Source organism: Equus quagga, chromosome 5 (genome assembly GCF_021613505.1).
Source record: "Equus quagga isolate Etosha38 chromosome 5, UCLA_HA_Equagga_1.0, whole genome shotgun sequence".
NCBI lineage: Eukaryota > Metazoa > Chordata > Mammalia > Perissodactyla > Equidae > Equus > Equus quagga.
The window spans coordinates 20,796,516-20,819,591 of NC_060271.1; positions in this window are offsets into that span (position 1 = coordinate 20,796,516).

Genomic DNA, 23,076 nt, shown 5'->3' on the forward strand with positions numbered 1-23,076 from the left:
TTGGCAAATCCTGCTGGCTCTACCTTGAAACTGTATCCAGAATGCAGCCCCCTGCCCCCACCTCGACAGCTACTGTCCTGTACCTTGTCTGCCCAGACCACTGGCCTGGCCCTGCAGTCTCCAGGCTTCCACACTCTGCCACCCACAGTCCCTTATCTGCACAGCAACCAGAGATGGCCTGCACAAGCGGGAATCAGATCACATCGCCCCTGCTTGACGCCCTCAAGGGCTTCTCATTGCAAAACCGAATAAAATCGCAAGTCCCTCCTGGGACGCACGAAGCCCCCTCTGACCTGCGTCCTATCTGCGCCTGTGACCTCACCACCTGCCGCTCCCCTCACTCCCGGCTCTCCACCCACCCTGGGCTCCTCCAAGCCCACTCCTCCCACCCACGCTTGCTGCTCCCTCTGCCCGGAACTCACCCTGCTTAGATCTCCAAATGGCTCACACCTCCGTTTTATTCAAGTTTGTGCTCATATGCAACCTCCCAAGAGAGCCATATTCTGACCATCAATCTGAAATTCCTCATCCCTTTCTTTAGGCATTCATTAAGCCTCGTGTCCCACCCACCTGCCTCCGCTCCCAGGGAAAATAGAAGCTCCACCTGGTCCCATTCACCGCTGGCCTCTATAAAAGTGGCTGGCATGTATTAGGGGATCAATAAATATTTGTTGAACCATTGAAGGCAGAGGAGATATGGTCTCCCTGAGAACGTGATATAGAAGATGAGGCCGGGGAAATGAGAAAGGGATAGCAAGGCAAAGACGTGGAGGGTGGAAAGAGCTTTCTACACAGACGGAACAGCATGTGCAAAGGTCCTGATGCAAAAACTGCTGGCACGTTCCAGAAACACAGCAGGCCAGTGTGGCTGGGATGCAGTGAGCTAACCAGGAAAACATGGCATCCACCCCACTTAATCAGCCTCAGCCTGTAGCCCTCCAGCCCCCTGTGCTGACCAGTGGGGGCCTCGGGAAATCTGGAGTTTCCATCCTGCTCAGGCGTCTCCAGTGGTGGAAGAACCACTGGACTGAAGTCCAGAGAACTCACTCCCTTCATGTGTGACCTCTCCTCTCTGGACCTCAGTTTTCCGACTTAGACCATTAAGAGTTGGGGCCTTCCAGCCAAGACAGTCAAGTTCTATGCCCCTTCCCCAGAGGAGAGAGGTATTACCATCATCCAGGCTGAGTCTCAGCAAACCCACTATCACTGGGGCTCTTTTGTTGTAAATGACAGAAACTCCCACCCAAACTGCCTTAAGCAGGTAGAGAATACATTGGTTCATGTGGCTGAAGAGTTGAGTAAATCTTATAAAGCTTCAGGTAGGGTTTGATCCAGGTCTCAAATAATTGTCCAGGTTCTTTCTTCCTCTCCCTCTCCCTCTCTCTATACATATATTTCTATCTAGTTCCACTTTCCCACTGATAGCTTCTCTTCCAGGCTTCTTGTGGTTTCAAGATGGCTACAGCAATTCCAATCCCTGTATCCTCTCGGATAAAAGGAAGTGTGGTTGGAGAGGAAAGGACAAGGTGGGGAGTACTGAGGGATGAGGATACAGAGTAGGCAGGATCAGATCATGCAGGACTTCACCCTGAGGGCAATGGAGAGCCGTGGAACGTTTTCAGCAGGGGGATGACAATGACCTGACTACAGCTGAGTTTCCCAAGGCCACCATCAGCGTTGACCTGGGCTGACTCTGCCCGCCACCCGCCCCGGGCCTGCAGCCCTCACTTGCAGGTTTTTCTTCTGACTGTGCTGCTGCCCGGGTCTTCCCAGACCTCTGCCAGGGTCCACACGCCAGCTCAGGACAGAGCTGCCATGCAGGCTGGAGGCCTGGAGTGCAGGCCTGGAAGACGAGGAAAGAGGGAGAGAAGGAGAGAGGAGGCTGCGAGGGAGATGGGCTCAGATGGCCGAGCAATTCTATCCTGGTGGCCACTCTTGGTGGTCTGGAGGCTGAGGGGCAATTCGCTGGTTGCTGAGTGTGCTGAAGTGAGGGGGTCGCAGGGAGAAGAGAAGCACGTAGAGAAAGGTGGAAAGGCCCATGGAGCAGTTAGACACCAGCGCTGTGGAGATGGACAGACTCGCTCTCTGCAGTAGATTTAGATGAGACGGCAGTAGATTCTCTGACACGCCTCCCATCTAAGTCCCCCCCTCCCCTTGCACTGGGGTGAGCTCCGTGATGGATTTGACCAACAGAACACACTGGAAGTTTCCCGACCTAGCCCTGAAGAGACCGGCAGCTTCACTTCCTGCCTCCTGGAACACTCGCTCTTGGAGCCCTGAGCTGCCACGTAAGGAGTCCAATGGCCCAGCTTGGAGAGACCACATGGGGAGGCCCTGAGACCCCAGAGACAGGACGGGGGTCCAATTGGGCCCACCAAGGCACCAAGCACATGAGAAAAGCCGTCGTGGGCCCTCCAGACCAGTCCAGCAATCAGCCGAATACCACTGAGGGACCCCGGCCAATGCCACGTGGAGCAGAAGGACCGCCCAGCCGAGGCCCACCTGAAGGCTCACCCACATGTGGTGAGATATTACATATCGGTGGTTGTTTTAAGCCACTAACTTTGCAAGAGCCTTTTACCCAGAAACAAGTAGCCAGAAAGGCCCCACCATTTTTGTGACCTTGGGTAAGTGACAATCGTCTATAAAATGAGGACAAGGAGGAGCCAGCCTAGTGGTGTAGTGGTTAAGTTTGTGCACTCTGCTTCAGTGGCCCAGGGTTTGTGGGTTTGGATCCCTGGCAAGGACCTACACACTGCTCATCAAGCCATGCTGTGGCGGCATCCCACATACAAAATGGAGGAAGATTGGCACAGATGTTAGCTCAGGGCCAATCTTGCTCACCAAAAAAATGAAAAATGAGGATAATGAGAATGACTACCTCATAGGTCTACTGTAATAATTAAAGAGGTGAGGAAGGGACAGCAGTTAGCACGGGGTCTGACATAGAGTGAGTACCTGGCAAAGCACATCTATTATTCTTATTTTAATATTGTTATTATTATTGAAGGATGTGGGAACAGAACAGCCAGCAGGATAGGCCGTAAGTCTGTATGCATTTGGCAGTCTCCCTAGGAGTGTCATTTGCATGGTGGGTAAGAGCACAGATTCTGGAAGCAAATGGTCTGGGTTTGAATCCTGGCCTTGCCGCCTCTTAGCTGTGTGACCATTAGTAAGTTCTTAACCTCTCTGGACTTTGGTTTCTTCATTGGTAAATATGGGTAACAGTACCTACCTCATAGGATGGCTGGGAGGATAAAATGATTTACCAGACGTAGAGCATTTAGAACAGTGCCCGACACTGGTAAGGGCTCTCCAAATGTCAGTGGTTATTATTTTTAATTGTTTTGATTGTCTGGGATGAGGATAGCCTGGGACTAGAGGAAGAAAGAATAATCAGCAGGAGGAAAGCAGAAGGGTCTCCTGCTGAAGAATCTGATGGTCGCACTGCCCAAGTGGACGCTCCGAGAGACTGTCCGGGTCATGGGGAGCTCCTGGGGCCCTGGGGACAGACCCTGAGATGCTCTACACAGCTGCAGAAGCACACGGTCTTACCTTCGAACAAGCCGAGATGCGGGTTTGGAGACCTCCCTGCTGACACCAGCTGTGACACCTTAGAGACCCTGCACCACGGGCGGTGGGGAGAGAATGCACATAACCCAGCAGCTGTCGTGGACACTGTGGTGTGCTGCCCCAAGTCCACCTTCAAAACAAGACGCTCATTCCCCGACTGCCGGGAGTGTGGGCAGCTGACCGCTCGCAGCTGAGTGCCTCTCCTGAAGCTGGCCTCAGCCCGAGAGCCACCCGGCCCAAGGGCGAGTCCTCTCCCTGGAGGCAGGCCACGTTCAGCAAGATCAAAAGATCCAGTCCCTTTGCTGCAGGCAGGACAACTCCGCAGGGGAGGATGGCCAGCCTGGCCCGGGTTGCCCAGGACTCTTTCAGTTTTAGCACTGAATGTCCCGCCCCCCAGGAAACCTCTAGATCCCAGGCAAACTGGGTCAGTTGGTCACTCTACTGCAGGTCCATCAGCTCCAGTGCTCCCGGGGAGCGAAGGCCTTTGTTGCAAGTGCCTCCCCATTCAACGCCTTCCTCTGCCAACCCAGCATCCTTCCTCTCCTCCCCATAAGCTTTCTCCACACAACTCCGCATCACAGAGTGTGCCTCCAGGGGAACCCGACCTCAGCGAGCGCCTCCCCTGTGACACGTGCTGACACGCGCCTGCCCTCTTCAGTTCTCATCAGCAACACTGGAGACGGGCATTCCTGTCCCTCTGAGAAAACAGGCTCACAGATGCTACGGAACTTGTTCAAGTTCACGTGGCAAGTCCAAACCCTTTCCTCCGCCACGCAGTAAACCACAATGCCCTTGCCATCTAATTTTTTACTCCTCTATATATTTCTCTAATGGTGCTTTATTGGTTTTGGAAGTAAATCAAACCAGTGTGGGGATTAAATCCCTCTCTTTTGGCCAGGAAGAGCGAGAAAAACAAGAATTTTGCACCTGCCATGCAGAAGAGAGCGATGTGTCTGCCTGGTGTCGCCGGCAGGGGTGGAGCAGGCTGGGGAAGAGCAGCTGCGGGCTGGTAGCCAACTCTGCTTACCTGCAAGGCTCCTGTAAACTCAGATCCTTCCCCATGGCCTCCTGGATTGTGTTCCTTTCTTTGAAGAGAAGATGATGCTCTCAGCCTTCAGCCATAAATAAGCTCCCTGCTTTTCAATTTCTCCAAGAGGCAGCTGCCCTCACAGTTCCTGCTTGCTCGTGGGCTGTCCTTGCACTTGCCCTCTCATAAATGTCTCGCTCTCGTCTGCCGGGAAGGTCTAGGGCCAGCTTGCTCTCAGGGGCAGAGGGAAGTGCTTCCACCTCTGGCCCTCCCCTCCTGTCCCTTCTCCTCCCCCTTCCCCTCTGCTCATCCCATCTCCCTGCCTTCCTTTGATCTCCTCCCCTCCTCCCTGCCCCCTCTTCCCATCTTCCCATTCGCTGCACTCCCTTCTCCTGCCCTTCCTTCTTTCCTCCTCTCTTCCTCACTCCCCTCTCGGTTCCGGCCTTTCCTTCCTTCTTCGATCTGTATTATCGGAGGCCATAGCATCTTGGAAGGACCTGAGGCTTACGAATCAAGCTCACCTGGGTTCAAACCCCAGCTCTGGTCAGTCTTCTCACCTATAATATGGAACAAATGAGAACGAATTCTCAGGGTTATTGTGGAAATCCTATGCGATCGTGTAGGTGAAAGTGCCTCTAGGATACGGCACATGGGAGGCGCACCATCTATTTTTATCCCGATCTCCCCAAGAGATATAACACAGATTGGAGTGTCCTCCGAGAGGGAGAAGGAGACGGATGAGGGAGATGACCCAGAAAGCCCCCGTTTCTCATTAGCACTTTGCAATTTGCTGAGAGTGAAGCTGCCCCCAGGACTCCACACCGCCCCCTCCCAGCTCCCCGAACCCTTCTCCTGGGGTTGGGAGCGACGTCTGGCACGGGCTCCTCCAGCATGAGCCATCAAAGTGCCACCACACCATCTGGTCTGCCCACATCCTCGCACGGGATTTATTACGTATTCCCTTCCATTAGCATAAATAATATGGAGCTTGGGTTTCATGATGGTTTACATAATAAATAAAACAGGTCAATTGCCCACAAAACTAGTCTCTGTGAACAGTAACAGATTTAATTAGATTTATTTTACCCTGGGTTTTCTGGAGTGAGGCAGATGCCTCTCGTGCCAAGGATAAACTTCCCCATAAACTTCTGCTTCTGGGAAGGCAGCTCCCCATCCTCCACAGAGACAAACCGAGGAGAGAAGAAGGGGGAGGGTGGGGAGAGAGAGAGGGAGGAGAGGGCAGAGACAGGAGGGGAAGGAGGAGGGAGACAGGGGGTGGCCCTGTATTAGCCCTCACCTTCCACCGGTCGTCTGGTCCCTGCTCCTGCCTCCGTACCCGCCTGAACCGCTTGTTACGGACTGAGTGTTTGCGTCCCCCTAAAATTTATATGTTGAAGTTCTCCCCCTCAGTGTGATGGTGTTTGAAGATGGGGCCTTTGGGAGGTAACAGGGTTAGGAGAGTCGTGAGGGTGGAGCCCTCATCATGGGATTAGTGGCCTTATAAGACGATGACCTTGCACGTGCCCCAGGGAAGGGCCGGGTAAGGACACAAAGAGAAGGTGGCCAGGAAGAGGGCTTGCATCCAAAACCGAATCAGCTTACACCTTGATCTTGAACTTCCTGGTTTCCAGAACTGTGAGAAATAAGCCTGTTGTCTAAGCCACCTTTTCTACTGGATTTGTTGTGGCAGCTCGAGCTGACTGAGACGCTGCCTGGCCACCTCGGACCACACACCTCTGAGGGAATCGCTCTCCTGCTCCGAGTCCCTTTCTGCCTTCACTTGCCCCAGAGCGAGACCAAGCAAGGTTGGCAGGGACCCCCTCCCATTATTTCCCTTTACCTTGGCCTCCTCTCTCACCACCCCGCCCCACAGGCTGTCCGCACCTCGACCCTCCGGGCTCACATCACACATCACCTGAAGTTACTAAATGCTCTTTCCTCGCCCAGGTCTCCACACCTTTGCTCTATCTGGAACACCCCCTCCAGGCCCCTCCTGTCTCTATCAGTCATCCTCCTTCCCTGCCAAGGCTCCCCTCCCGCTCCGCCCGGCTGGCCTAAGTGCCCATCTTCAGGGCAGCCTGTGACCTGCTGACTCAATCTGAGATCCTTGCACATGTGCCCCCACACACAGACCGGAAGCTCTCAGAAGGCAGTAACCGTGGGGCATCTCAACCTCCTGGGTCCAGACAGTGCCTGGCCCGCAGCTTCACTCTTCATCCAGAGCTCCGAGCAACCGACATCCAGTGGTTTTCAGTCCACGTATAGCAAATAAAGGACTCTCTCAAGGACTTCTGGCCTTCCTTGATCCTCTGCTCCAGCAGCGTCTCCACAGCCACCGAGTGACTGCTTAAGACACAATTTGATGAAATATTGAGAGCGTTACAATGTCCCTGCTGGTGGCGGACATCTCTGGGGTTGGCTTGGCGGCATTATGTGGTCACAGGATCCTGATTTTCCCTCGGGAAGCCCCCGCTCTCACACTCAGTCCCCTGATTTGGGTGGACAACACCTCCACGTTCCAGGAGTAGGTCTGTGGCCCAGGACTGGCCAGTCGAGGCACTGCGTCTCCCAGGCTTGGTGTCCGATTCGGGGACACCTGCTGGTCCCATGAGACTCAGCGTTGGATTTGTGTGTGGACCAAAGAGGAAAGAGATGTTTTCTTTTTGTGCAGATGGCTGAGCTGGCAGGATAGTAGCCTGGAGCTTCTAGGGGCCGGCACAGGGGAACAGCCGAGCTAGAGCTGAAGGGGGAGAGAATGAGCCCTGATGACGTTGATTGAGTTCCGGATCCCACCCTGATGGAAGACACGTCCATCCTCCAGGCTTTTCCACTACAGGTGAGCCAATAAAACCCCCACCCACACTTGTTTAATCTTGAGAAGCCAGCTTGAGGGAGTTTCTGTCACTCCCGCCAAAAGAATTCTGACTGATGCCCTATGCTTTAGCACAGAAACTTCCTTTTTAGGAATTTGTCCTAAAGAAAAATAGTTTGAAACACAGACAGAGGTTTCTGTACAAAGGTGTTGACTGATGTGCCTTCTGAGATCCACTCAGACCACAGCCCTTCTGGAAAGCCTTGCCCACCCCAGACTGAAGGAGGCGCTCCTGTCGCCCGCGTTCACGCCTTCTCCCCAGAACTCCACGCTGCAAACTGGACAACAGTAACCTCCTCAGCGGGACCTGCAAACGGAGGTCACACTCCCAGGAATTCCTAAATGGCAGTGCCTTGGACTGCCCACCCTCACCTACCCTGACAAGAGGCTCCCCATCTCTAAGTGGGTGCTGCCCCTACTTTCCTCGGGAGCATGCCCACCACCCTCTCCCCCCGAGCCCCTTCCGCAAACTGCGACCACCTCCTCTCACCCCTGCTGTGGGGTGCCAGCCTCCCTTCCGGCCCCTGCTCATTCCACCAAGGGTGCTGAGCGCAAGCAGAGCACCTCCTTCCCTGTACCGCACCTTCCCAAACCAGGAAGAGGCTCGTCCATCAGCCCCAAGCACATCGGAGACCAGCCCGTGGTGTTTCATAGGCCCCACGAAAGTCTGAGGGTGATGGCGGGGAAGCGCCACGTGCAGTGACCTACAGCCTCTACCAGGCGGGGGTTTCTCTGAATCTACGGGCTCAGCACACACACTCGAGGTCCCTTAGTGAACATTTTCTGCCCGGCTTCCGCCTGCCTCCACAAGGCAGAGGCCAGCTCAGCCCAGTCCAGACCCAACTGACACGATGCCCAGAGGAGAAACGTGACTTTCCCTCCCTCGGTTCAAGACCCACCGCCTCAGTCATTTCCTCTCCCAGGACCGGTCACTTCCTTGGATGATTGACAGGGGGACGCTGAGCCCAGGAGAAGGGCCTTTCCCAAGGTCACACTCCAGCCAGGCCAAGCTGGAAGCTTGATCCAGGAAAGGAAGTGGCATACATGCAGGGCTAAAGGATTCACAGCCCCAACTGGAGGGGGGCCCTGTACCGGGGAGGGGACGGGTGACAGCAGGCCCTGCTCTAGCCCTGATTGGGTCCCGATGCTGCCACAGCCTCATGGCAGCCTCCAAGCCAAAGGTCAGCCCACGGAGACCAGCGGGCTGCCTGCACACCCTGAGCAGACTGTGGGGTGGAAGGAAGTCACTGATTGTCCAGAGATTATTTCAGGAATGAGAGGAGGAGGCCAGGGGTGCCAGCCCCACCCATCGGCTTCCTTTGGGGCGCTCATCTCTGCAGAACTATGCAGCTTTCCTAACCACAAATCTGCTAATTATTAATGTGCACTCTGCCTGCGGGGGCTGAAGGGGGAGGGCAAGGAGAGTTTCGATTAAAGAGGAAATTGAGCAGAGTCAGGGCCCAAGGGCTGGCAAGCCTGGATAACACTCCCTTGCCCCATCCTTATCACACTCCTGGCCTCTCCTTGAGGCAAGGACAGGGGATGTAATGCCCCTGCCTGAACTTCAACCCTGTTTCCTCAGGCCCTGCCACTTCCTCAGGCTCGGTTGTCACCTGGCCTAGCCAGCTGGAGGCCTGAGTCTCCTTTGTCTGGGGGTCCCTCCCCCCAGTGGAGTTCTCTTTCAGGCCTCACTAAGGGTACCACACGTCATCTCTTAATGTGACACCCCTTGGACACTGTTCCTGGTGCCAGCACACCCTGTATGGTGAAGACTGGCCTTGTTTGAAATCAGATAGAAAGATTACAACCAGTAGATCGAGAAGAACCAAGGGCGATCCAGCCTCTCTGATTGTGATTAACGCTAGGTTTAGATGGACATTTTTTTCATGCAAAACTAGAGTAGGGGGGAATCCAACAATATAGGCTATGAAATATATTGTAATATAAAACAGGGGTCATATCAGTCTGTACTCCTTATGAAAACAATTTACTAAAGGAAATGAAAGGCGTTTTCAGAAAGGCCCCAGCTTTTGTTTTCAATCATTTTTTAAAATTCACTCTCTGTTCTCTGTCCCTGTGGTCTTGCCTTTTCCAGAATGTCTCATAAATGGAATGGAATAGTATGTAGCCTTCTTTAACTTAGTATAAGTTTTCAGGTCTCTTGGGTAAATACCTAGGGGTAGAATTGCTGGGTCATGTGAGGAGAGTATGTTTAACTTCATGAAAACTTGCTGAGCCATTTTCCAAAGGGGCTGTATCATTTTGCATTCCTACCAGCAATGTATGAGAGTTCCGGTTTCTCTGCCTCCTTACTAGCACTTGGTATAGTCAGTTTTTTTATTTTGGCCATTCTAATAAGAGTATAGTAGCATATGGTTGTAGTTTTATAAGTTGACTCTTTAAAACAGGCCATAAAGAGTGAAGTGACAAAACTCCACTCAGTTGATTTTGGCCTTGGCCCCGTGATTAGCTCTGGCCGATGATATGTGGGTAGAAGGGACAATGTGTGAGTTCTGAGCCTCAGCCTTAAGAGTCATAGAGTGTTTCTTCTTGCCTCTCAGGGAGCTTTGACTTCCATCGTGAAAATAGCATGTCCTAGGTTGGCACTGGCCCAGAACGAGATATGAGTAGAGACACACTGGTCAACACGGGGGCCCACGGTCTGAGCAACAGCACCTCAGCCAACCTTCAGATTTGTGAGCGCAAAAATAAATACTCACTGTGCTTTATTGTAGTGTTTTGGGTGGATTGTTACACAGCATTATTGTGGCAGTAGCTGACTAAGACACTAAACAATCTAGAGATAACATCTTAAATTTTCAATGAGCGTTAAGTGAATAAGCTCATTTCTATGTTCAATAAATTGGATTTTTAAATGGGAGCAGAGTAAGCGATAAAACAAAAGGTTTAGATGGAAAAGGAGCAAGCTGGCTGAGAGTCAGGCAGAAATCAAAAGAGGACAAGATGAGGCGAGATTGTAAGTAATACTTAAATCTTCATTAGCAGCCTAAGCCAAGAAACCACAGTGCAGAAAAATGGAATCAGCCATGTGAAGGACAAACTTTAAGAGTTTCCCCAGAATGCAAAGGAAAATGAGAAAGAGATTCAACCAGTCAAAGAGAAATGACAGATAAGGAGGAGAAACAACTGAGATCTAATATGCAAATAATTAGTGTTTCTAAAATTCATGTAACGATAGAACCAAATCAATTATCAAAGATATAATAATTGAAATGTGTTCAGTTAAAGAACAGTTTGAAAGGAATCACTAAATAGCAGACAAAAATATTGAAAAAAGCTAGAGCCTAAAGACATCTAGTTAAATTTAATTTTTTAGTATAAAAAATTATCCTCAAAGCAGGTCTATAGGAAAAAGAGTTGGTTCCCGCAAAGAAAAAACAAAACTGGTCTCAGACTTACGCTCCAGAATGACACTGTCCAGCGCAGTGGTCACTATCCACATGACTGCTGAGCCCTGGAAGTGTGGCTGGTCTCAACCGAAATGTGCTGAAACTGTAAAATACACGCCAGATTTTGAATCTAGACTACAATATAAGATACTGTAAAATATCTCAATAATTTTTATGTTGCTCATATGTTGGAATGATAATATTTAGGATTTGCTGAATCTAATAAAACATATTAATTTCATCTCCTTCTTTTTACTTTTTTAATATGGGTACTAGAAAATTTTAAATTACCTATGTGGCTTGCATCATCATCATATTTGGAAGGTTTGGTGTTGCTCTGAAATAGGAATTGGCAAATGGCCCGTAGGTCAAATCAGGCCCACCGCCTGCTTTTGTAGTGAAGTTTTGTCTCAACACGGTGTGTTCACACATTTGCACGGCTCTTTCACACTACGGCAGCAGCGTTGAATAGTCGCAGAAGAGATCAGATAGCCTGCAAAGCATAAGATATGTGTTAGCTGCTTTCAGGAAATTTGCCAACCTCTGCTCTAGAGTCAAAAATACCAAAAGAGTGTGTAGAAATTTCAAACAGGTTTTGAGATTAAAAAGTAAGACAATGTCTAGATAGAGCCAAATTCTCAGGTGTATGTATTTTTCTCCCTTTCTGATTGGCAAAGAGATTTATTTCCTTCCTTCTTTCCTTCCTTCTTTTTTTTTCTTCGTTATTTTCCTTTTCTTTTTTTCTTTTTTAATGATAAAACCTGGTCTAGGTAAGAGCTTGAAGGAAACACACACCCTTAGAGCCTGTTGAAAAGAGTGCACGTGTTACCTCTACTTTTCTGGATGGCAATGTGTTAATAGGTGATCTGTGGCTCACAGGTAAGATTCAGCGAGGTCTATGAACTGGAGTGGGAAAATTTTGCATCTTTATTCTTACTAAACTCTAATTGAAATTTAGCATTTCCTTTAGTTATGAATGTAGGCGTGGTAGGCGGCAAAAGGACCCCAACATGTCCATGCCCTAATCTCCCGGGTCTGTGAATATGTGACCTTACAAGGCAAAAGGAACTTGGCCGGTGTGATTAAATCAAGGATCTTGAGACAGAGAGATTATCCTGAATTATTCCTGTCGGCCCAATGTAATCACAAGGATCCTTATGAGAGGGAGCAAGAGAGTTAGAGCCAGAGAAGGGGAAGGGCCAGTGGAAGAAGAGGTCAGAGAGACGCAGGGCCACAAGTCAAGGAGTACAGGCAGCCCCTAGAAGATGAAAGAGACAAGGAAATGGACCCTCCCCTAAGGCCTCCAAAAGGAACACAGCCCCACAGACACCTTGATCTTAGCCCACTGACACTGACTTTGGACTTCTGACCTCCACAAATGCAAGATAACAAACTAAGTCCGTCATCCTTTGTTACAGCAACAATGGGAAACTAATACACTAGTCGACAAACAGGAGTGAAATTAGCACCTGTCACCAATAGAAATCACAGATATTTTCATATCAGATTACCATTATTGCAATATCTCAAAATACTGTTTACACTCATCTGAACTTCAAATTTCCGGTAGATAACAGACTTGCCTCTAGAGCTTGAAATTAAACATATCAATAAAAGAATACATGTGTCACTATGTCAAATTTTAAAAATAGTTTGACAATTGCATCCAATATAGTGCGTTTCCTTTGTAATCCTATGTGCTTTATTTTATGCATTAAAAGCATCATTCTGAGAAGGAATTTGTGGCTTCATCAGACCACCAGAGGATTTTGTGGCACAAATCTTTTAAGAACCCTTGTCACCAATATTCCTAAGTTTATTTCATCATTCCTCTATAGAAAGACAGTGAGGCTCTTTACAATCGTTTAATCTTACAAGGATGGAAGAAAGATCTTTATACCTGTCTCATTTTGCACATGTGAAAATAATTCTCAAAGGGTAAATACAAGAAGTGGAATCACTGGGCCAAATAACATGTGTATTTTTTTTTTCATATTAATGGATTCTGCTGATCTTTGATGATGCCAATTTCAGACGTGTCTCTGCTATGAAGTCAGACAACCCAACACTTGATATTTGTCAAAGAAATGAGTAAAACATATCTCACTGTCATTTGTTTTCATGCCCCTAATTATCAAAATGTTTTAAGTGTTTGTTGGCCATATCCCCCTCTGTGAATTGCCAATTCATATCTTTTGCCTTATTCTGTATGATTTTGTTTTGCTTTTCTTTTAGATTTGTACAGTCTCATTATTTGTTATGATCATTAATCCTTTGTTATCTATATATTGCAAGTGTTTTCTCCCAGTCTGTTGTTTTACTTAGCTTGGTTTCAGATATTCTTGTCTTAACGGAAATTTTAAATTTTTGTGTAAACAGAATAATCGATCTTTTCTTTTGTGACTTTTATTTGTATCTCACTTAAGAGAATCTTGTCTATCCTACTTTCAGGAACATATCCTCCTACTTTTTTCTAATATTTGCTAGTTTGTTTTAAAGACTGAGTTTTGTTTTGTTTTGTTGAGGAAGATTAGCCCTGAGCTAACATCTGCCACCAATCCTCCTCTTTTTGCTGAGGAAGACTGGCCCTGAGCTAACATCCGTGCCCATCTTCCTCTGCTTTATATGTGGGACGCCTGCCACAGCATGGCTTGCCAAGCGGTGCCATGTCCGCACCTGGGATCCGAACCGGCAAACCCCAGGCTGCCAAAGTGGAACATGCGAACCTAACCGCTGTGCCACCGGGCTGGCCCCAAGATTGAGTTTTTAATTCAACTTAAATTTTATTTAAGTAAGAATCTACATTGTTTATTCTCCAGATGACAACCCAATTAACTCAACATGACTTATCCTTTCTTCTCCTATTTAAATTGCCACCTTTCTCCTATACTAAATTCACATATCCCCTAATTTAATGAGCATTTATTGAACTCCTACTATTTGTCAGGCACTATTCTAGGCAGTGGAGATACAGTAGTGGACAAGACAGACAAAAGAATGTATAAAAAAGGAAAAAGCGTGAAACAAGATGAAAACGCAAAAGTACATGGTCAATTTTGACAACAAACACAATTGGACTAAATTTCCCTATTGGAAAACAAGGACTCTTGTTGTAGGTCAAAAAGCATAAAGTCAATTGTATTCTAGTCTAAAAGTAGTCAACTAGACCAGAGGAATCTAACAAAAAGCCCAGAAACAGACCCTAGCACTTAAGATAATTCAATGGGCCATAAGATGCCCTTTCGAATATGTGGGGAAAGAATAGACTAGTTAACACGTGATCTTGGGGCAACCTGATTGACTATTTGGGGGGGGGGGAGTCAGATCTTTACCTCACCCTCATCAAAATAAATTCTCAGTGGATGAATAAGTTTAAACTATTAAATTCTAGAAGAACCAGAAGAAAATGTCAGTGAACATTTACCTGATTTGGGAGTGAGGAAGGTATTTCTAAGCACTGTTTTTTAGAAGAAAACACAAAGAATAAGAATGACAAATCTGAAAACATAAAAACTAAACCATTAAGTAGATCCCAATGTCATAAACAAAATTAAAAATCAAACAACAAACTAGGAAATACTATTTGTAACATATATGACAGGCGAGGTGAATAACTCCTACAAATCAATAAGAAAATCTGAAAACTCCATTAGAAAAAATGAGCAAAGGACATAAATAAGAAATTTACAATAGAAAACTACAAATAGCCAATAAATACATGAAAAATTTCAGCATCACTAGTAATAAAATAAATTCAAGCTAAAACAATGAGACATATATTTTGCTTGTCATCTTAGCCAAGCTTTTAAAACATCTTAGACTTAGAGCTGGCAAAGGTTCAGAGGAAAGAAAACTCTTCTAGCCTACATTGGGAGTGTGAATGGTCACAATCGCTCTGTAAGGCAATTTATTTATATGGATCAAAGGCTTCAAAATGTCCATATCCTTTGATACAGCAATTCCATTTATAACAATTTATCCTAAGGAAATAATTAGAGATGTGCACAAAGATTTACTTCCAAGGGGGTCCCTAGCATTGTGGTACACAATAGCAAAAGAATAAAAATGCAAAAAAATGAAGACAATTTACTTACAATCCCCTACACTGGAGGATTTGTTCAATAAATTATGTTAGATTCATATGATGGAATGCTATGAGGTCATAAAATCACGTTTTTGAATCAGATTTAATTTTAACAGAAGATGCCCAAGGTGTAAAGTTGTAGAGATGAAAGGAATACTAGACTACATCGATTGTATGGGTAATAGATTTCAAGAGTAAGTCTGCCCAACTGTACGACACATCCCCACTTCTAGCCACCCTCAACTTTCTGCTCCTTCTGCCGGGTGCTGCTTGTTTCCCCAGCACTGCCTTCTGTCCTGGGTGTCTCTCCCTTTCTCCCCGGATAACACCACCTTCTTTGGGCACTGCCCCTCTCATCAGTCCCCCTTACCTGCCACGGGCTTCCAACATCTCCAGCCAGACCCACAGTCAATGCATCGGCATCACCCGGTACCAAAGCCTGGTTGGGACTTTCAAATTCTAACTTGAAATAGCTAGATGAAAAGATGAGTTCACTGGTTCACATGACCAAACCATGGAAGTCGAGTGGTGTACCTAGATTACAGAAATGACCAGAGCCAGGAGTTTGACTGTCCTCCCAACCCTCCTCACTCCATTTCTCACCTCTGCTTCTCTTGATGTGTTGGCTCCGTTCCCTCCTTCTCAGATTGATCTCTCCCACAGGCTGCAGGGAGGATGACACCTGTAACTTCGAGGACCACATCTCACGGTTTTGCCTTCAGAGAAAGACTGGTTCTTTTCCTTTAGTTCCAATTTTTAAAATTCCCAGGGAAGGATCCTGATTGGCTGGACCTGGGTCATGTGCTCACCCACAGGGCTATAAGGTTGACTTCTATGATTGGCAGCTCCCACTGGGACCACAGGGTTGGAGCAAGAGACGAAGCAGTTTCCCCAAAGAAGGGAAGAGTGGCAGGCAGGCAGGTGGAACTCCTCTCCCTTAGGGGAGTGTCAAAGGGGTGCTGTTAATGTCCCTAAGGTCTTATGGGGCTTTAGACAAATTGCTCTTTTTATTTTTGCTTTAGTCCCCTCCCTTCTTCCTAGGTACATACACAGGAGTTCATGTGGGTGGGCCATGGGAAGATCTGAGCTACAATCCATGACATGCTCAGCCTCACCTCTCCTATACGGCCCCAAGGCTTTGGAACTGGCTACCATTCCTTGCATGCCTTCTGTGGGCCAAGTGACTCGAAGAATTTAAGATGCCTATAGACAGCATGGCCCAGTTCAGCAGGTGGGAGTACAAATGCAGACACATCTGTTAGTATGTTTCCAACCATTTAAGTACCCACCAATCTTGAAAGTAGGATCCAGGGACTCCCTCTTGAGGCCTCTGTCCCCATCCACTCTACATTATTCAAAAGCCATAGGAGCTCATGCAGTCAAAGGGGGTCAAACTTACTTCCAAACACCAGTAGAGAGAGAAACAGGATGCCCCTCCCAATTCAAGACTGGTCTCACCCTCCCAGGGGGAATCCGTCCATGCAGCAGGTCTGAATCTTGCCAGCACCACCTGGACATCCAGAGCACCAACTCTTTTATTATGCATGTGTGCATGCACACACACACATCCCCAAAAGATCTTATTACATCCCAGTAAGTTTGCCCACTGGCCTTCTACTTGCCCGACTCGGAACAAGACTCAACCAACTTCCCCAAACCAAGGGGATCTGTCTCTGTCTATACAGAGAAATAGCTGCTGACTTCTGGATATGAAAAGATTGTAGTTTGTACCCTGTTACATGTATTATTATCTCATTTAATCCTCTCAACAACCGATGAGTTGAGCACCACTATTATCTCCCATCTTATAGATTAGGGAGCAGAGAAGTGGGCCCAAGGTCACTCACCCACCCACCAATGGCAGAGCTGGTATTCAGACTCGGCTCTGTCTGTCTGGGAGTTCACAGATACTGCGCTGGCCCTACCTAGCTGCCTCTTCCCTCAGGGTAAGTTTTCTTCTATGAGGCACTTCCATCCCAGGAGAAATGGTGGTGGTGGCCCTGTGCCACCAGCTCATCAGATATGCTGGCGCAGGGCTGAATCCCAGAGCTGGACACAGCCCAGGCATCCGCTGGGAAGCCCTCTGCAAGCTGCATATACGCCTAAAGAGAAAAGACTTGGCAGAAACACAGTACAGTGTTAATAGTATTTATTGCTAGGTGGCGGGGCTGTGCATCATTTTAATTTTCTTCTTTATGCTTTTCTGTATTTTCCTGGTTTCCAACAATAAACATGAATTGCTTTTATCGTTCGAATAACATTAATGGATATATATATATATTTTTAAATCTTAGCTAAACTATCTGTACTGTAATGTTAATGCTAATGCTTTTCTATATCCTCCATGTTTCACTACTGTCTTTCAGAAGATCCTATCTGTCTATCTATCTGTCTGTCTGTCTGCCTATAGGCAGTGTATCAAAGGCTTTAACTTAGTCTCTCCTTCCTTGCTTTGGAATGATTGTCTGGGCTCTCAGCAAATGAGAGCCATCCCTCGCAGCCATGTAGCGCTTCATGCCCAGGGACCATTTTCATGGACCCTATGGAGCAGGCATCACTATTTCTCTTTGACAGATGAGAAACCTGGGGCTCCGTATCCCAGCATGGTGCTGATGAATGTCTTTGCCCTCCATCCCAGCCCACCCTGGGAGTGGGGAAGGCAGTGGGTAGAGGAAGAAATGGAGTGAGCCGTACAACCTGGGTCATCTGTGCCCTCAGCAGCACCCCGGACAGGGCTGAGCACATGGGAGGACCTGTTAGAGACTGGCTCATCCCAGGAGATGCGTAGCGAGGAGGAAGGTCAGGACAGCCCCCTCCCTCCCAGGACCCCCCAGGCCCAGGCAGCCAACCGGGGGAAGCTGAGCCTGCCTCCTGCCTTCCTTCCAAGCCCTCTGCCCCTCAAAGACAGGCTTAGGATGCTGACAAGGATGAATCCCCACCTCCCTCTCACTCTGCAGAGCCCCTGAAGGCATGGGCTGAGGAATCTTGTCCTGGGGAGCCGAGTGGGTACTCGTCCACCTTGATATGGATGGTGCTTCCCACTCAATTAACCTGGCGCATGGGTGGCAGGGGTGGTGGGGGTGTCAGGGGGTGAGGGAAAGAAAAATACTTCCTGATCTTCTCCCTGGCTGCGAGATGAAGGACAGCCTGCAGCTCTCCAGCGGGAGCCAGAAGCCTTCGTCTTACCTGTGATGATAGTGAGGGTTTGTTTTCTTTCATTTAAACTCTCCAAACTTAATTTAAAGTTTCTCTCCTTTAAATATGTCCTGGCTGCAGAGTGCACAGCGATGAGTTGCCAAAGGGAAGTGGAGGGAGAGATGATTGCCTGGGTAGATATTGCTGCAGCTTAAATGAAAATCCGTGTCCCCGGGAGAACCACGAGGGTAAGAGGGTGGGAGGAGAGCAGCTCTGGGACCAGGATAGGGAGCACAGGCGGAGGGGCTCCCCAGGGAACCGGGGCGGGCCCAAGGAGCCCCGGTCAGTGTCCCCCATGCCCCTCCCACCTCTCCTTTCTGCCCCTTCCAGACAGCATAGGGCCAGCCACATCAACAGGGGCCAGCTCGTTCCACAGTGGGGCATGCCTGCTGCCACCCCCGAGCCTGCCCCAGACACCAGAGGGGCCACTTCCCGGCTGCGCCCAAGATACACTGTAGTTGCCCAGTCCCTACACAGAAAAGACTTCTCCCAGGTAAACCCAGAGAGGAGGGGAGGGGACAACCTGGCATTGAGGAGCACAGCCCCTCAGTGCTCAGGGGGGAAGGAAGATGGCTCATCCAAAAGAAGCGCCAGGGTGTCTGCAGGGTCAGGCCCTGCCCATGCTCTCCACAGAAGGCCCAGAAGCCTCCGAATTGCAGATGTAGGCCCTTGGGAGGGAGATGTAATGAGACCAATAACGGGGATGAGGCATTGGCCCGCCACGTGGCAGTGGCAGATGCCTGCCCTCTCAGGCCTCAGTGGCTTCTAAATAAGAGGCACAAGGGGTATTTGTTGCATTTTGATTCCCCAAGACCCATGTTCCAATATCACCCAGATCTGGGGAAGCGGGGAGCGAGGTGAGGGCTCCTCTCCCATATTGAGTGTTGTCTTCTGGGAAGAAAATTCCAAGTGACCGCCTTCTGGTCTAGAAGATGAGCTTTTCCCTCTCCTGACCCCAGCGCAGTCAGGGGATGGGCCTGGGACCCCTGCTCACCTCCCATGTGACACTCGGAAGGATGTCATGGCAGAGGGGACGGTGGGAGGTCAGTGCTGGCTGCAGCTGTGTAGCCCGATGCTGCACCTGCGTGCCCTGATGCTGCGCCTGCCTGGAGACCACGCTCCCTTCGGCCTGGCCCACTATCACTCTTCATTCTCTCCTGTTGCTGAGGCTAGTTCTCATGTCCCCTCTTGGGTCCGAGAGAACCTAAGAGACTTCCGGTCAATGTCCTTTGGCTTACGTTGCCCAGAGTCCATTTCTGTCTCTTTTAAACAAGAACCAGATTGGTCCAACTGGCCCCACAAGGACTGGATGCTCAGTCTCCATGTGACAGCCTTTGTTCTAACTGGCCATGCATTTATGAAGCTTGCTGAGGTCAACAAGCGGAGAACAAGGCCCTCGTGTCAGGTTTGTTCTGAGACAGAGTCAGCTGCCCCTTCCCCACGGCCACCCCATAAACACTTCCCCCCACCACTCACTGCCTCTCGCCCTCCTGTCACAGAAGCGAGGTTATGTGTCCTCCACGGCTCAGGGTGTCTTCCCTCTGCAGTCCTTTGAATGCCTCCTCCAGCTTCGCTGTGTCCGGCAGAGATCTCATCAGTTTCTGCAGTCTCCCTCGGAGCGGAATCTGAAGGTTCTGTTCACTTTTGCATCCTCGTCTCATCTCAGCTCCTGCTCCTCCTGACTCTCATGTGCTGGTGTTACTCTCCAGGTCTGCGGAGGGACACGTGGGGAGAGCCCTCAGCTGGGCTTCAGCGGCCCCAGCACTGCTCCTTGCCTGCTCTATGACTGTGGGCACACCTTTGTTTCACTGGCCTCGATTTCCCCAACTGTGAAAAGATGGGCAGTGTCCCACCCAGATCTCGTCCTCGGAAGGGAGGATGCGCTGCCCAGCAGACAGACCGCGAAGCAAACTGGGGTCTGATGATGGGATTTTTCCCTGGACTGTTGACCCATCACAGCCTCCAGAGGTGTCCCTGCCTCCAGCCCCACCCCGCTCTGCTCGGCCCTCCCCTCCAGTCTCCACACCAGGTTCGGTCACTCCTTAGCTTCACTTTGCTCCAGGCTGTTTGCAGCACAGCCCCATTCATCCAGGCTAGGGGGCAGTTCCAACACTGAACAACCCATGTGGAAGTGGTGCAGACCAACTAGAAGGATGCCCGGGAGCAGACCCTGGAGGCTCCCTGCTGTGACTGGCATTAACCCTTTAGTTACAGGGCACAGGGAGGTGGGGGGGACATAAGCGAGGAGCTGGGGGCTGGACAGTGGCTCTTTACTAGCCTGAATTTCAATATCTGATCCACTGGTGCAGCCATGCTGTTGGCTTCTCTCCCCGTCCATCACCTGTGTAACCAACGCCCTGCCTTCCATCCCTTCTGTCCTCAACATTTGCAGAGGTTTCTCTTTTCCCGGCTGAATCCTCACTGATATAACATCTGACACCAGAATTCCTCTTAGGGAAACAACTGTCTTTGTATAAGAAAAATACCTTGATATGGCACTTGGGGGGAGGTGACATCCTGAGGGGAAGATTTGACAAGAGACAAGGAACCAAAAGAGATAGTTAAACCGCTCTGCATGGGAAACAGGTGGAAATTTGAAGGTAGGGGAGAGGGAGAGAGCAAAGGGGAAAATAATAAAACAATGTAGCGGGAGGCTGATGCTAAGGCGGTGGGAATGGCTGAGGGGCTTTTAGGAATGGAAATATCAAAGACAGGCTTTTACGCTGTTGGCGTTCTCGCAATCTATAAATCCTTTCTCCTCGCCATCCTCTGGAAATGCCTGCTACCCACAGGGACTTTGTGTGCCCAACCATGCTTTGTTTTAGGAGGGAGGCTGATTTTTTTTAATGGAACATCAAGAAAAGGATTGAGGTCCACGTCTGAGTTGACTCAGGGTGGAACTGACAGCGCCAGCAGGGGGGTGAGAAGATGCACAAATGGAATTAAGTCAGTTCAAACCGGAGCTCAGAGCTAGAAATGACAATGAGCGTAAAGAGCTCAGCTTTCATAGTGCTTTCGATGTGCCAGGCTCTGCTCTAAGCATCGCACATGAACTAATTCATCTAACCTCTCAACAACCCTGGGAAGCAGGTCCTCTTGCTCTCCGCCATCCACGGACGTGGAAACTGAGGCACAGAGCAGTTGAGTGACGTGGGTGCCTCTAGCAGGGGGAGAGCTGGCATTTGAACCGGGACAGTCAGCCACGAGTCTGTACTCCTAACCACCACATGGGAGAGGCTGTCCTGGAACGTGCTGGAATCTTGAGACTCTTTTGGCATATGATCTGTTCAACGAGGGTTTGAACCTATCTGACCTGGATTTCAAGGAGCAGGAAGAGCCTAGCAGCATCTGGGTTTGTCCCTTTTCTATCAGTCTCTAACTAGCTCTGAGCTCCCCACAGGGAGGGACCGCATTTTACTCCTCTGGGACCTCAGATCTACCGAAGGCCCTGGCACAGATCAGGAAGCGGCTCGAGTTCACATTTCTTGTGTGAACCAGTAGAAGGGAGGGCAGAGGTAGAGAAGGAGGGAAAGACCCAAAGGGAAGCGGGTGTGTCCATCTGGGCCAGGCTGGGGCTGAAACCAGGGCCAAGGGAGACATTGTCGCCTCTGTCGCCTCCCCTCCCCTGGTGCTAATTCCAGCTCTGCCATCTCCCATGCGGGGCATGAAGCTGTGGATTTTTCCTAATTGAGAAGGAAAACATCTTCTGTCTGTCTAGTCAAGGCGGCAACATCAAGGCAGGACTCTGGAGGCGACAGCGCGAGCTGGCAGCAAACAACATGTTTCGGAACCGCTTTTCTCACCGCTGTGGTGCGTTTAACTCTCCTTGTGTTTTCAAATGTAAGAGCCAGGACGCCCTCTTTGAAGACCCCCAAAGAGACAGCGTGCTGGCATCTCAACAGGGACAGCTCTTCCGGGAGGTGCAGAGAGGACCGGGGGATGCCACAGCAAAGGAAAAGTCACTCTCTGCAGTATTGTCTCTTCAGGATCTATTCCGGCATTCTTTATTTCATTTTCATGTGATAAAAATTGAGATGTACAACTCTTGTCTCAGCAGACAGGGGCGGCAGTCAGCTGGGGAGAGCTTTGTTCCCCCGTGTGGGTGGGTGACAGGCAGGAGACAGGCGCTTGGGAAACATCTCTGGGGACCGTGGGGAGAGGAGCCCCTCCTTGATCACCCCCCTCCAGCACACATACACACATGCAATGCACACACAATACACATACGCATGCAATGCACACGCAATACACACATGCATGCACATGTGTGCACACATCCCTTCTCCCCAAAGTCAGGCCCTGATTCAGAAGGAAACAAAAGTCCAGGTCTGTCGTAGGTTCAAGAGGCATGCCTCAGTGACGTCTACAGACACTTCACCTCCTCCCTGGGGCAGAGCATGCTGGCATTGCTAGGATCAGCGGACTAGAAACTAGGACACCAGGAGGGGGCAGTAATGTAGGCAAGAGATACTGCTGGCTTGAATTAGAGCAGAGGTGCTCACAAACGGAAAGGGAGGGGCAGATTCAAGAGATATTTGGGAGGTAGACCTGGCGGAAGCCTATAAGTAGAAGAGTAAGAGAGATGAAGGAGTCAAAGAAGGGTGGCAGGTTTCTGGCTTAGGTGCTGCGTTGACAGAGGTGATGTTCCCTGCCATGGAGCCCTGGGGAGGAAGATGACCAGGCCCATCTTGGAAGTGATGAGCTTGAAGGGCAATCCAGAAAGAGATGTCTAGCAGGCGGTTGGACATGCAGCTCCAGGGCACAGGAGAGACGCTCAGGCTGGAGATAGAGATTCAAGAGTCTTGGGCATGTGGATGGCAACTGTAGCCACCCAGTGGATGGGCTCACCCAGGGAGAGTGTGACGCGTGGAAAGAGAAGAAGGCCACGTGCAGAACCCTGGGGATCATCAACACG